The sequence below is a fragment of the Carcharhinus amblyrhynchos genome, chromosome 5 (assembly GCF_965287045.1).
Source record: "Carcharhinus amblyrhynchos chromosome 5, sCarAmb.v2.hapA, whole genome shotgun sequence".
Classification (NCBI taxonomy): Eukaryota; Metazoa; Chordata; class Chondrichthyes; order Carcharhiniformes; family Carcharhinidae; genus Carcharhinus; species Carcharhinus amblyrhynchos.
This window is the reverse complement of record NC_137328.1, coordinates 82633239-82646916: the sequence shown is the minus strand read 5'-3', so window position 1 is coordinate 82646916 and position 13678 is coordinate 82633239.

The window sequence follows — 13678 nt, the reverse complement described above, 5'->3', positions numbered from 1 at the left end:
AATTGAAACTGGGATTGTTTCAGATCCGACTGTTAGACCCATTCTCAGGCGTCCCCTTACACACACTGCCTGAAAAAATATCAGTAATCCCAAATCACGTGGCACAAGCCTGTGGGTGGGGCTTAACATGCCCAAAACCCTGCAGCCCTGATCAGTGCCTCCAGCTACACACACGCAGGTAGAATGTTGCTCCCCTGCTACATTGCACTCAGGCAAGATAATGCCTCCCCCGGCCCTCACAGACATTGCCCCACCCCCACAACATTACTGACCCCCTTATCCCCCACCCCTTGCACCATCCAGACCAATCACAGGCCCTTCCCCCCCTTCCCCCTCACTGATCTCAGGCAGAGTGGCAGCAGAACTGCCCCCTCCCCCTCACTTATCACAGGCAGAATGGCAGCAGACCCTCCCTTCACCCTCACTGATCACAGGCAGTGTGGCAGCGGAGTCTACCTCACCGCCCCCCACCCCCACACTGATCTCAAGCAAAGAACCATTGGACCCACATTCCCCACCTCCAATCCCCCCACCCCCTACTAATCTTAAGCAGAGAGCCGTCGGATGCTCGGCACTAACAGGAGGGTCCCAAATCGGACTTATGAAATAGGAGCAGGAGTAGGCCATCTAGCCCTTCGAGCCTGCCCCGCCATTCAATAAGATCATGGCTGATCTGTTGTGGCTCAGTTCCACATTCCCGCCCTCTCCCCATAACCCTTAATCCCCTTGCCTATCAAGAACCTATCAACCCGCGTCTTAAATATATTTAGCAAGGCAGCCTCCACCACTTCAACGGGCAGAGAATTCCAGAGATTCGCCACCCTTTGAGTGAAGAAGTTCCTCCTCAACTCCGTTCTAAACCGCCCCCCCCCCTTTATCTTGAGGCTGTGCCCTCTAGTCCTACTGTCCTTTCTGAGCGGGAAGAGCCTCTCCACCTCTATCCTATCCATCATCTTATATGTCTCAATGAGATCTCCCCTCATTCCTCTAAACTCTAACGAGTACAAGCCTAGTTTATTCAGCCTCTCCTCATAGCTCAACCCCCTCAACTCTGGTATCAGCCTAGTAAACCTCCTCTGCACTCCCTCCAAGGCCAAAATATCCTTGCGTAAGTTCGGCGACCAAAACTGCACACAGTACTCCAGCTGCGGCCTCACCAGTGCCCTGTACAGTTGCAGCAAGACCTCCCTACTTTTATATTCAATCCCCCTCACTATAAAGGCCAGCATCCCATTAGCCTTCCTGACCACCTGCAGGCTGAGTTTTTGCGACTCATGCACAAGGACCCTGAGGTCCCTCTGCACCGTTGCATGCTGTAGTTTTTCGCCATGTAAGTAGTAGTCCTTCCTACCATTATTCCTACCAAAGTGGACAACTTCACACTTGCCAACATTAAATTCTATTTGCCAGTTCCTGGCCCATTCGCCCAGCCTATCTAGATCCTTCTGCAGACTCTCCACACCCTCCGCGCAATTTGCCGTTCCACCTATCTTGGTGTCATCAGCAAATTTCGACACCATACACTCGGTTCCCTCCTCCAGATCATCTATATAAATGGTAAATAGCTGAGGCCCCAGCACCGACCCCTGGGGCACTCCACTAGTCACCAACCGCCAATCCGAATAGCACCCATTGACCCCCACTCTATGCCTCCTATTTGACAGCCAATCCTCTATCCACGCTAACACCCTACCCCCAACTCCATGTCCCCTGACCTTCTGCAATAACCTCTTGTGACGTACCTTGTCAAACACCTTCTGAAAATCAAGAAAGACCACATCCACCGGCTCTCCTCTATCCACCGCCCTAGACACATCCTCATAGAACTCCAATAAATTCGTCAGACACGACTTCCCCTTAATGAAACCATGCTGCGTCTGCTCTATCAAACAATTCTCCTCAAGATGCCTCGCTATTTTATCCTTGATCACAGATTCTAACATTTTACCTACAACAGACGTTAAACTAACTTTTGTGGAGTATGTCTGTTTCGCACCAACTCTGGATGGCCTATTGCAGTGATAAATGCATTTAAATGGTCATTGCATGGTCCAGCTCGTGGCCACTTTCAGGCCTTGGTAAAGGGGGAATTGGCATGGAGGTGGGTGAGGAGTGCACTACTTGCCTCACCCCCAACTTTACCAAGTTTTCGCCAAAAACAAGCACAACTTGATGGTAAAATCGGATCCCCAGTGTCTGCTTGTCTTATATCATTGTAGTCTTGTTTATGTATACTTGAATATTTCAAAATTTAAAAAGTAGTCTTTAGTAATTGTTAGTCAATTAGTCAAAGTAGTAGTCAAAGAGAAAAAGGAAGCATTTGTCAAGGTTAGGAGGTTGGGAACACCCTAAGCAAGTGTGGAATACAAGAAAAGTAGAAAAAAACTTAAGTAAGGAGGGCTGAAAGGGGTCACAAAAAGCCATTGGCCTGCAGAATTAAGGAAAATGCCAAGGTTCTTTATCCATATATAAGGAGCAAGAGGATAGCCAAGGAAAGGCTTGGCCCGCTCAAGGAAGGGGAGGCAATCTATGCGCAGAGCCAGAAGAAATGGATGAGGGTATTAAATGAGTACTTTGTGTTAGTATTCAACAAAGAGAAGGATTTGGTGGATGTTGAGTCTGGGGAAGAGTGTGGACATAGCTTGAGTCATGTTGAGATCAAAAAGGAGGAGGTATTGGGATTCTTGAGAAACATTAAAGTAGACAAATTCCTAGGGCCTGATGGGATATACCCAGAATACTGAGAGAGGCAAGGGAGGAAATTGCTGGGGCCTTGAGAGAAATACTTGTACCCTCACTGGCCACAGGGGAGGTCATGATGTGGGTATGCCGGCGTTGGACTGGCGTAAACACAGTAAAAAGTCTGACAACACCAGGTTTTAGTCCAACCTATTTATTTAATAAATAGGTTGGACTAAAACCTGGTGTTGTCAGACTTTTCACAGGGGAGGTCCCAGAGGATTGGAGAATAGCCAATGTTTTTCCTTTGTTTAAGAAAGATAGCAAGAATAATCCGGGTAAATACAGGCTGGTGAACCTTACATCAGTGGTATGGAAATTATTGGAGAGGATTCTTCGAGATAGGATTTATCCTGCTTGGAAATAAGTGGATGTATTAATAAAGGAAACATGGTTTTGTGAAAGGGAGATCGTGTCTCACTAACCTGATTGAATTTTTCAGGAAGTGACAAAGATCATTGATGAGGGGTAGGGCAGTGGATGTTGTCTACATGGACTTCAGTAAGGCCTTTGACAAGGTCACTCATGGCAGACTGATATAGAAAGTGAAGTCATATGGAATCAGAGGTGAGGTGGCAAGATGGATTCAGAACTGGTTCAGTCATAGAGGACAGAGGGTAGCAGTGGAAAAGTTTGTTTCTGAATGGAGGACTGTGACAAGTGGCATTCCTCAGGGATCAGCGCTGGGGCCTTTGCTGTTTGTGATATATATAAATGATTTGGATGAAAATGTAACTGGGCTGACTTTACGGATGACACAAAGGTTGGTGGAATTGTGGATAGTAATGAGGACCATCAGAGGATACAGCAGGATATAGATCCGTTGGAGACTTGGGCAGAGAGATGGCAGATGGAGTTTAATCCAGGCAAATCTGAGGTAATGCATTGTGGAAGGTCTAACACAAATATACAATAAATGGCAGAACCCTTAAAAGTGCTGCTAGAACATAAGAACATAGCAAAGGGATCTGGATGTACAGGTAAGCAGGTCACTGAAAGTGGCAATGCAGGTGGAGAAGGTAAACAAGAAGGTATCTGGCATGCTTGTCTTCATTGGCTGGGGCATTGAGTTTAAAAATTAGCAAGTCATGTTACAGCTTTATAGAATCTTAGACTGCACTCGGAATGTGGTAGTCAGTTCTGGTCGCCATACTATCAGAAGGATGTGGAGGCTTTGGAGAGGGTACAGAAAAGATTTACCAGGATGTTGCCTGGTACAGAGGGCATTAGTTATGAGGACAGCTTGGAGAAACTTAGTTTGTTCTCACTGGAATGACAGAAGTTGAGGGGTGACCTGACAGGAGTCTGCAAGATTATGAGGGGCATGGACAGAATGGATAGTCGGAAGCTTTTTTCCAGAATGGAGGAGTCAATTAGTAGGGGGCATTGGTTTAAGGTGCGAGGGGCAAAGATTAAAGGAGATGTACCAGGCAAGTATTTTTACACAGAGGGTGGTGCGTGCTTGGAACTCGCTGCTGGAGAGGTAGTGGAAGCAGATATGATAGTGACTTTTAAGGGGCATCTTGACAAATACATTAATAGAATGGGAATAGAGGGATATGGTCCCTGGGAGGCTAGGGGTTTTAGTTCAATCAGGTAGCATGGTCGGTGCAGGCTTGGAGAGCCGAAGGGCCTGTTCCCGTACTGTAATTTTCTTTGTTCTTTGTTACTCTATGACTGGGCTGCTTATTCTTATGGGTGGTTTCACGTGCCTCCTCATATCAATCTAAAACAGAACTATACACCAGCACAAACCTGTGCCTCACACGGGGATGCCCTCACAGATGACATCAACGTGATTCATGATAGGGGTTTACTCCACCCACACTCCCACCCACCTCTAAAATATGTTACCCTCTATTTGTACCTCCCTACCTGACCTTAAAAAAGATACTACCCCATTTGCTCCCTTCCTTAGGCTGTCCAATTGCCCAATCGCTCTTCACCCAGAAGAATTCAACTTACCTGTCTCCAGCTTCCATATCTTCTCTTCTTCATTGAGATGCTTGCAGTCTACGCAGTGCCCTATACTCCGTTCAATCTGATTGGCCAGCAGCTATCAAGGGCAGGATTTCATCGCTCTGGGGGGCAGAAATTCCACTCCCAGCAATGTGGAAAATTGCCAGGTACAATCTGGCCAAATATTGCCCCATTAGTCTACTGTCACACCGGCCTGTAATTACCTGGATTATCTTTGCTACCCTTCTTAAACAAAGGAACAGCATTGGCTATTCTCCAATCTTCTCGGACCTCCCCTGTAGCCATTGAGGATACAAAGATTTCTCTCGAGGCCTCAAATACTAAAGCAGTCCATGTCCAAATGCAGCAAGATCTGGGCAATATCAAGGCTTGGGCTGACAAGTGACGGGTGACATTCATGCGACACAAGTGCCAGGCAATGACTATCTGAAATAATCTAACCCTTGGCCTTTGACATTCAATGACATTACTATCACTGAATTCCCCATGTTCAACATCGTGGGGGTTACCAGTGACTAGGATCGGAACTAGGCGAGCCATATAAATACTGTGGCTACAAGAGCTGGTCAAAGGTTAGGAATCCTGCGGTAAATAATTCACTTCCTGACCCCCAAAGCCCGTCCACATCTACAAGGCACAAGACAAAAGTGTAATGTATACTCTCCATTTGCCTAGATGAGTGCAGCTCCAACAACACTCAACACCATCCAGGATAAAGCAGCCTGCTTGATTGCTACGCCGTCCACAAACATTCAATCCCTCCACTACCGACAGATAGTGGCAGCCATGTATACCATCTACAAGGTTCACAGCAGGAGCTCACCAAGGTTTCTTCGATACCATCTTCCAAATCCATGACCACTGCCATTTAGAAAGACAAGAGCAGCAGGTACCTGGGAGCACCACCACCTGGAATTTCCTCCCCAAGTCTCTCATCATTCTGACTTGGAAATATATTGCCATTTATTCACAGTCGCCAGGTCAAATTTCTGGAGCTCCCTTCCATTGGAAGACTGGCCAGAAAAATCAAAGGAAGGTAAGTCATTAGTTTTACATCTGATCTGTGTTGGAAACAGGAGTCCCAACTCTGACCATGCTGTGTGCAAATTGGCTACTGTTCTAGCACCTGAAGTAACAACAGGGATGACAACTGATACATATTTCATTGGTAATGAAGTGGGACATGCTCAAGTCATGAAAGGCACTAAGGAAATGTTCCTTCCTTCCTTTCTCATCCCAAGATAGTGGCAGTTTTCCAAACTGAGTCTGAAACATTGTTCTGCCAAATATCCATAATGTGCACTTCCTAGCAAGACTCATTAGCCTGGCTGATTTGTTTTAACACAATGCTTTAAAGCCAAATATAGTATAACTCAACACAATGGGAAATGGTCAGGAGATTTTCCTTGTGATGTATTCCTATTTAGTCCAGGGGTTTTGATAGGTGTGCACTTTTAGTTTTGATCGTTAAGTGCGGTTTCATATACATGTGAAATATTTTTGAATTCATTCCTCCAGAAATCTCAATCACACGGGCAGTGGAACTAATGGCCCTGTTCAGAGAATGAACAATATTACAGACCCCTCATTCAGCTGCATCTTGAATTCAGGAACATATTAAACTTAATGAAAGTTCAATCCTGCAAATAACTATTCCAATAATATTTGGATCCAGTGATGTATGACTCATGTACACCACCCTTGCTATGTGTATTGTTATCTGATCATTTTCTTTTGAATGTAATTTGAACTTGTCCATGCTTTTCTTAAAATTTATACTTTGTTTATTCTATATATTCCAACACAAAGTAGCCCAAGTTAGTTTATTCTGTAAATTTCAGATCATCAATATTTCATGCAAAAGTGATTAAAACCTGTCAGGCAAGTGTTGACATTTGTGTTCAATTGTGTGAATAATACATCAAGTACGTACTCTGTTAACAATTACAAATTCCACTCATTCTAATGGGTGTTCCAACACTTCTGGGCATGATGCTTTTCTTTGAGAATCGTAATGTCATCAATGTAAACTGGAAAGATGGCTCGTTCAATACTTCATTTATGTTTCAGGGAGGAACATGTAAAGTCTTTCACCAATTCGTTGAAGATTTTGGATTTATTGAAGAAAGGTATTAACAATACCAGTTGATCTGCTGTGGCATTGCCATAGGTAGAAATTAATTACTTTAATAATGAGCATGAAGTTATTTTTGCTTATTTCACTTATGGAAGTATAGTTATCTGTGGCTGGAGTGAAGGCAAAATACTGTGGACGCTGGAATCTGAATTGGAAAAGCTGGAAAGTCTCAGCAGGTCTGATAGCATCTTGTTTTGAATCTGGGTGTCACGTATTCTCTCTCCACAGACGCTGTCAGACATGCTGAGATTTTCCAGCATTTTCTGTCGTAGCAGTGAGTCTGAGTTTTGCATTTAGTTTACCTCCCTGGTGGGAATTTTAATATTTACCTATGAACAGATTGTATCCAAACATACTTGAAGAGAATAGGGTACATTCCAATCAGATTCCTGATTTATAGCCAGTCAGTTTTGGAGTCAGTTGCCCTCAAATATTAGGCATGGTGTAAATCGAGTGACACTCATAGTGCATTAGTTTAAAACTGGACTAAAGGATTGAGCTCCGATAAAAAGAAAAATATAGAGACATTCACTGATAAAGTACCTTTCACTTTTTGCCAATTGGGTACTTGAAGTGTAGTTCCTGTTTTAAGGTAGGAAACACGGTAGCCAGTTTGTCCATGTCAAGATTCTACAGGAAGCAATGCATTAATGGTGATTGGTTTTAATGATGTTGATTGAAGGATAAATCTAGGACACTGGAGAGATCTCTCAGTGTCCAGTGTCACACTGGAGAAAAAGAAAACACCTCTGAATGTGCAGCATACCTTCATGCTGCTGTGAAGTATTAACTTGGATTATGTGCACATATCTCTGGAGTGGGACTATGAACCTACAACCTACTGACTCATGAAACACATTCCAGTACTGAGCAACAGCCGACAGCTCAAAAGATAAAGCTGCCTTTAACATGTCTGCCCTTCAAATTCACGTTCTTTCTTTCTTCTTTTTGAATGGTGTGAGCAAGCTTGGGTGGGCCTAGGATCAGAGAATAGGTGGGGATCGTGGGGGTGGCAGCAGGGTAAACATTGTTTCAATTGTAAAATGATCTCAGTGCTCGATCATCCAAACTATCTGTCACTTCAAATCTCACCTCGGAACTGCTCGCACACCCCAGCCTGCAGTAGGTACTGGGGAGAGAGAAAGAGGCAGACGTGTAGTCTAATCTGATATCATTTAAGAGGTGGACTAGAGGATTGGACTTTTTGGAAAATGTTGAGGTCCAGCAGAATTAAGGGAGTGGCTTCTGGTTACATAAGCCTGCAAATGAAAAGCATTTACTGTAATGTGAAGTGAGGAGATCCTGGATTGGCACTGGATCACAATGAAGAGATGGAATTGCAGAGGAGGATGGAGATTGGATTGCGGAGGGGAATTGAGATGGGCTTACAGTGGAGAAGGGGGACAGTTGGAAATGGATCACAGAGGAGGATGGAAATGGTGTTGCAGTGAGGATAGAGATGAAATCATGGGAACATTTGAGAATTGAATCAAGGGAGGGGTGCTGTCGATGGAATTCCAGTGGACATTCAGGATGCAAAATCTGGCTTCATGGCACAAGTAGTTTGGGCACTACGGTCTGAGTGAGGCAAAAAAGACTGGCTGCTTGTGACCTGTTCCGGTGTGGGTCACGTTGATCAGCATGTTGTTGAGGGGAATCACATTGGTGTTATGTGAATTGGCCAGTAGTAAGCAGAATTGGAAGATCATGCTGTCAGTCAGTTTGGACCTCCCACTCTACCTAACATCCTCACATATTCAGCTGTATGTAGGATCATCCCACCACCACCACCACCACTAATTAAAAACATCAGGCAAAATCTTGTGCTCATTCCTGTGTTTGGCAGTGGTGGGTGGGGAAAGGCGGGGCGGGGGGGGCGCAGCGGCAGTGTCATTTAATCAAGTGGGGGTGTAGCAGGTGGGGATCCTAAGACCATAAGACACAGGACTGAATTAGGCCACTTGACCTGTCAAGCCTGCTCTGCCATTCAATCATGGCTGATATTTTTCTCATCCCCATTCTCTTGCGTTTTCCCCTGACTAATCAAGAACCTATCTATCTTTGTCTTAAAGACACTCAGTGACCTGGCCTTCACAGTCTTCTGCAGAAAAGAGTTCCACAAATTCACCACTCTCTGGCTGAAGAAATTCCTCCTCATCCCTGTTTTAAAGGATTGTCCCTTTAACCTGAGACTGTGCCCTCTGGTTCAAGCTTTTCCTACTAGTGGAAACATACTCTCCACGACCACTATCTAGGCCTTGCAGTATCCTGTAAGTTTCAATAAGATCCCACCTCATCCTTCTAAACTCTAAAGAGTATAGACACAGAGTCCTCAACTGTTCCTCATACGACAAGCTCTTCATTCCAGGGATCATTCTTGTGAATCTTCTCTGGACACTTTCCAAGGCCAGCACATCCTTCCTTAGGTATGAGGCCCAAAACTGCTCACTGTGCTCTAAATGACCACAGCCTTATACAGCCTCAGAAATACATCCCTGCTCTTGAATTCCAGCCCTCTCGACATGAATGCTAACATTGCATTTGCCTTCCTAACTGCCGATTGAACCAGAACGTTAACCTTAAGAGAATCTTGGACAAGGACTCCCAAGTCCCTTTGTGTTTCTGATTTCCTAAACATTTCCCCATTTAGAAAATAGTCTATGCCTCCATTCCTCCTTCCAAAGTGCATAACCTCACACTTCTCCACATTGTATTCCATCTGCCACCATCCTGTCTCCATCTTGGTTAAATCCATGGTAGAAAGCCCAGTGGATGGCCTTCCCACCCCGCTGCATATTGAGGCCAATAAGTGACCAATTAATGCCAATTTAAGGACTTCATCCTGCCGTCAGTGGTATTAACTAGTTGTGGGGTTGTTTAGAGGCTGCTGGCAGGAAGGGGGTTGCTGTTCAAAGAAACTCTACCTGATTGAGGAAGATATTTGGAAGGGAGGACCCAATTCAGAATCACCCATGCCCTTACTGACAACCCCCACTTCACACTCTCTTCTGTGACCTTCCCTCCCACCAACACGCACCTTCAGCCTGGGATCCAGTGATGGTGCTAGACCTCAGGTGGGTGTTATACCAGCCCGCAGCCATCACCACCTCCTGGTGGCACACCATTCAATAGAGCCTCTAGACTCCTTCATCCTGGGTGAAGGCCTTCTGTTGGCCTGTAAGATGCCTGAATGGAAAGGAATGGGGCAGGCCTTCCCAAAAAGGGACAATGCAGTTTTCCCACTGGCTCTCCAGCTAATGGCTGAGACCCCCATTGCTACCACATGATTCCACCCATCAGCATGCAATTTGCAGGCGAGATACCTTTAACTATCTACTTACTGTTGAACAGCTGGTGGGGGTATTGGGTGGCTGAGGGAGTTGTGAAAAATTGGCTAAGTCTACAGGGAGTGGTGCTACATGTTTAGAAAGAAATGTACACTTCTAACAAGCCTCTGAGTACACAACTTGTTCCCAGTCATAAAACCAAAGCTCCCCCTGTGCTGCAACATCAGAGGGAGATGGAGTACAGGTGGCAGAGAAGACAAGTTACTAACAGCGAGAGGAGAGCTCACAGCAGGAGGTATTACCCCACAAGGGTTCTGAAGTGACACTTCTACATTTATCTAAGGCAGCGCCAGGGTCTCGGCTCCTCCCTCTGCGACTGGATTCTGAACTTCCTAACCTACAGACCACAATCAGTAAGGATAGGCAACAGCACCTCCTCCACAGTCATCCTCAACACCAGTGCCCCACAAGGTATTGTCTCAGCCCCCTACTAATATTCCTCGTACACCTATGACTGTGTGGCCAAATTCTCCTCCAACTCAATTTTTAAGTTTGCTGACGATACCACCAATCTCAAACAATGACGAGACAGAGTACAGGAATGAGATAGAAAATCTGGTGAACTGGTGCGGTGACAATAATCTCTCCCTCAATGTCAACAAAACGAAGGAGATTGTCATCGAGTTCAGGAAGCATAGTGGAGAACATGTCCCTGTCTACATCATCAGGGCTGAAGTAGGAATGGTTGAGAGCTTCAAGTTTTTGGGTGTCCAGGTCACCAACAACTTGTCCTGGCGCCCCCATGCTGACACCATAGTTAATAAAGCCCACCAACTCCTCTACTTCCTCCAAAGATTAAGGAAATCTGGCATGTCAGCTATGACTCTTGTCAACTTTTACAGGTGCACCATAGAAAGCATTCTTTCTGGTTGTATCACAGCTTGATATGGCTCCTGTGCTACCCAAGACTGCAAGAAACTACGAACGTTTGTAAATGTAGCCCAGTCGTTATGCAAACCAGTCTCCTATCCATTGACTCTGTCTATACTTCCCACTGCCTTGGCAAGGCAGCCAGCATACTTAAAAACCCCACGCTTCCCAGACACCTTCTTCCTTCAGGAAAGAAAATACAAAAGCCTGAGGTCACGTACCAGCTGACTCAAGAACAGCTTATTCCCTGCTGCTGTCAGACTTTTGCATTAACTTATTGCAAGGTAGGTCCATGCAAAAGTCTGACAGCAGCAGGGAATAAGCTGTTCTTGAGTCAGCTGGTACGTGACCTCAGACTTTTGTATTTTCTTTCCTGAAGGAAGAAGGTGTCCAGGAAAGATTAACTTATTGCAAGGTAGGTCCATCTTTCTCTACACCATAGCTATGACTGTAACACTACATTCTGCACTCTCTTTTCCTTCTCTATGAACAGTCAGCTTTGTAATGCTTTTCACTGTATACAAATACATGTGACAATAATAAATCAAATCAAAATTCATTTAAGGCAGTTGCACTTCACCATGGTGGTGGCAATGGAAACGTACCACCTTTTTGAACTGACTTCCAGGCTCACCGCATGGTAAGGATGGCACTGCCAGTAGATGTCAAGGAATCATGGCCCTAATTATTTACCCCTTTACTCCAGGCTGCAAGAGGTGACATTTGCAAATGCATCACAGTTCACCACCTGTCGCTGCATCTAGGAGTCATAGAGGCACGAGGAAAAGGCATGTCATTATCTTCTCTCTAAACGGGGACAAGGAGGAGGAGTGGGCATGTGGCTTTGCCTGAATAACTGACTTTGCCACGCTGAATTATTTCAGTCAAATTTCTTGCAGCTAAATTTTGTCCAAGTTTCTTTAAATAGGAGGCAGTGATTAAGAGAAACTGTTGTGACAGAAATATTTTATTAACACGCAGAAGATCTATAGCCAATTCTAAATAAAATAAATGAGCTAATGAATGAATAGGGAAAAGGAAATATGCTCTGAGGTGCAAATGCAAGGAAAAATGCACCCAACAAATTACTTCTCCTAATTATAATGTATTTTATCTTTTATGATTAACATCTAGAGCAAACTTCTGGAAGGTAAAGGATGCAAAACAAATGTGGCGATAGGAGAGAAAGTCATTAAAATTTCACTAGATGGATGGGCCAAGTGGTCATCCTCCTCTGTAATTATCTTGTCATGGTTCCATGGTAAAATACTCCAGCTTTTATATCATATCCTTTGAATTATCACTAGCACAGTCTTGGGTGATTAGCAAGATATATATGCAAAAGCTATGCATGTGTTTTATCAAACATCATACAAAAGTTGTTAGACTTTGTTACAGATACAACACAATCAATATATATCATCATTTAATGATGGGCTTCTGTGTTGGAAGTTGAAAGTGACAACTATTTTCTTTCAATACAGGTCTCTCTCTCTCATCAAGCAATAGTTAAACTCTGACTTGAATCTATGTTTGCCTAACAACAACAATTAGACTTTGAACTTTAAAGTGACACTGCTTCAATGAAACAGAATAGTATATTGTATAACTGTAAAAAAACAGTCCGTTGCCTGGCTTACCAAAAGAAACATGGCAGAAGACCTGCTAGAAAACAATGCAATTATTTCAAAACAGATGCAGTATCTTGCAGATCTTTAACATCACAAGAATACCTGAATCTTTCAGCTAAGGTGACTATATTCTTTATAATGTGATTAAATACTGAGACATAACTATATTTTACAGATACTTTATTAATGTATCCCTTACATCCCCTTATCACAAAGATGTGAAAATATTTGATAATGTTGTCATAACAAAAAGGCAAGATCACATCAATTCACTGCAAGATGATTTTCAGGGATTGGAAAAAAGGCAGGACCAATGGAAAGTTACATTCAATACCAGAAAATGCTGTAACATGAACATCGCCAATAAAAAGGATCCATCAACTGATACCTTTAAGTTCTGTAATCACATTTTCGAGCTGGTAAATACATAACCATACCTGGGGTTTCACTTTTAAAACAATCTTCAATGGCTGATTTCACATTCAGCAGCTAACATCCAAAGCAATCAGGGTTTTTGGATTTCTGAGGAAGTCTGTTTGGCTACAGCATCAAAATATCAGGGTTATAGCTTCCCAAACATTTGTTCACCCAACCCTGGAGTAGGGCAAGTTGTGTGTAGGATCCTTATATGATGAGATATAAATACGTTTGAAGCAATCAGAAGATATGCTGTATGATTCTGCACAGATCAGTATGGGTAAGGCCCCTGTGTCACATTCTTTATAAAAGCTTTAGAACAAGGGAGAAAGCTTTAGCAAAGGAGAGGGAAAAGTAAACTGATTGTGTTCTGTAAAATATGGAATAGATTGCAGGAATTAACATAAACACATACCTAGTGCCCTCTGGCAATGACAAAACACAAGATAAGGCATCCACACAAACTACAATCAACAAACTTTCTTCCTGTCATGAAATGGTAGGATGCTAGTTAAATGTTTTTTTGCACAAGTATAATCAAACTGCCATGTATTTTG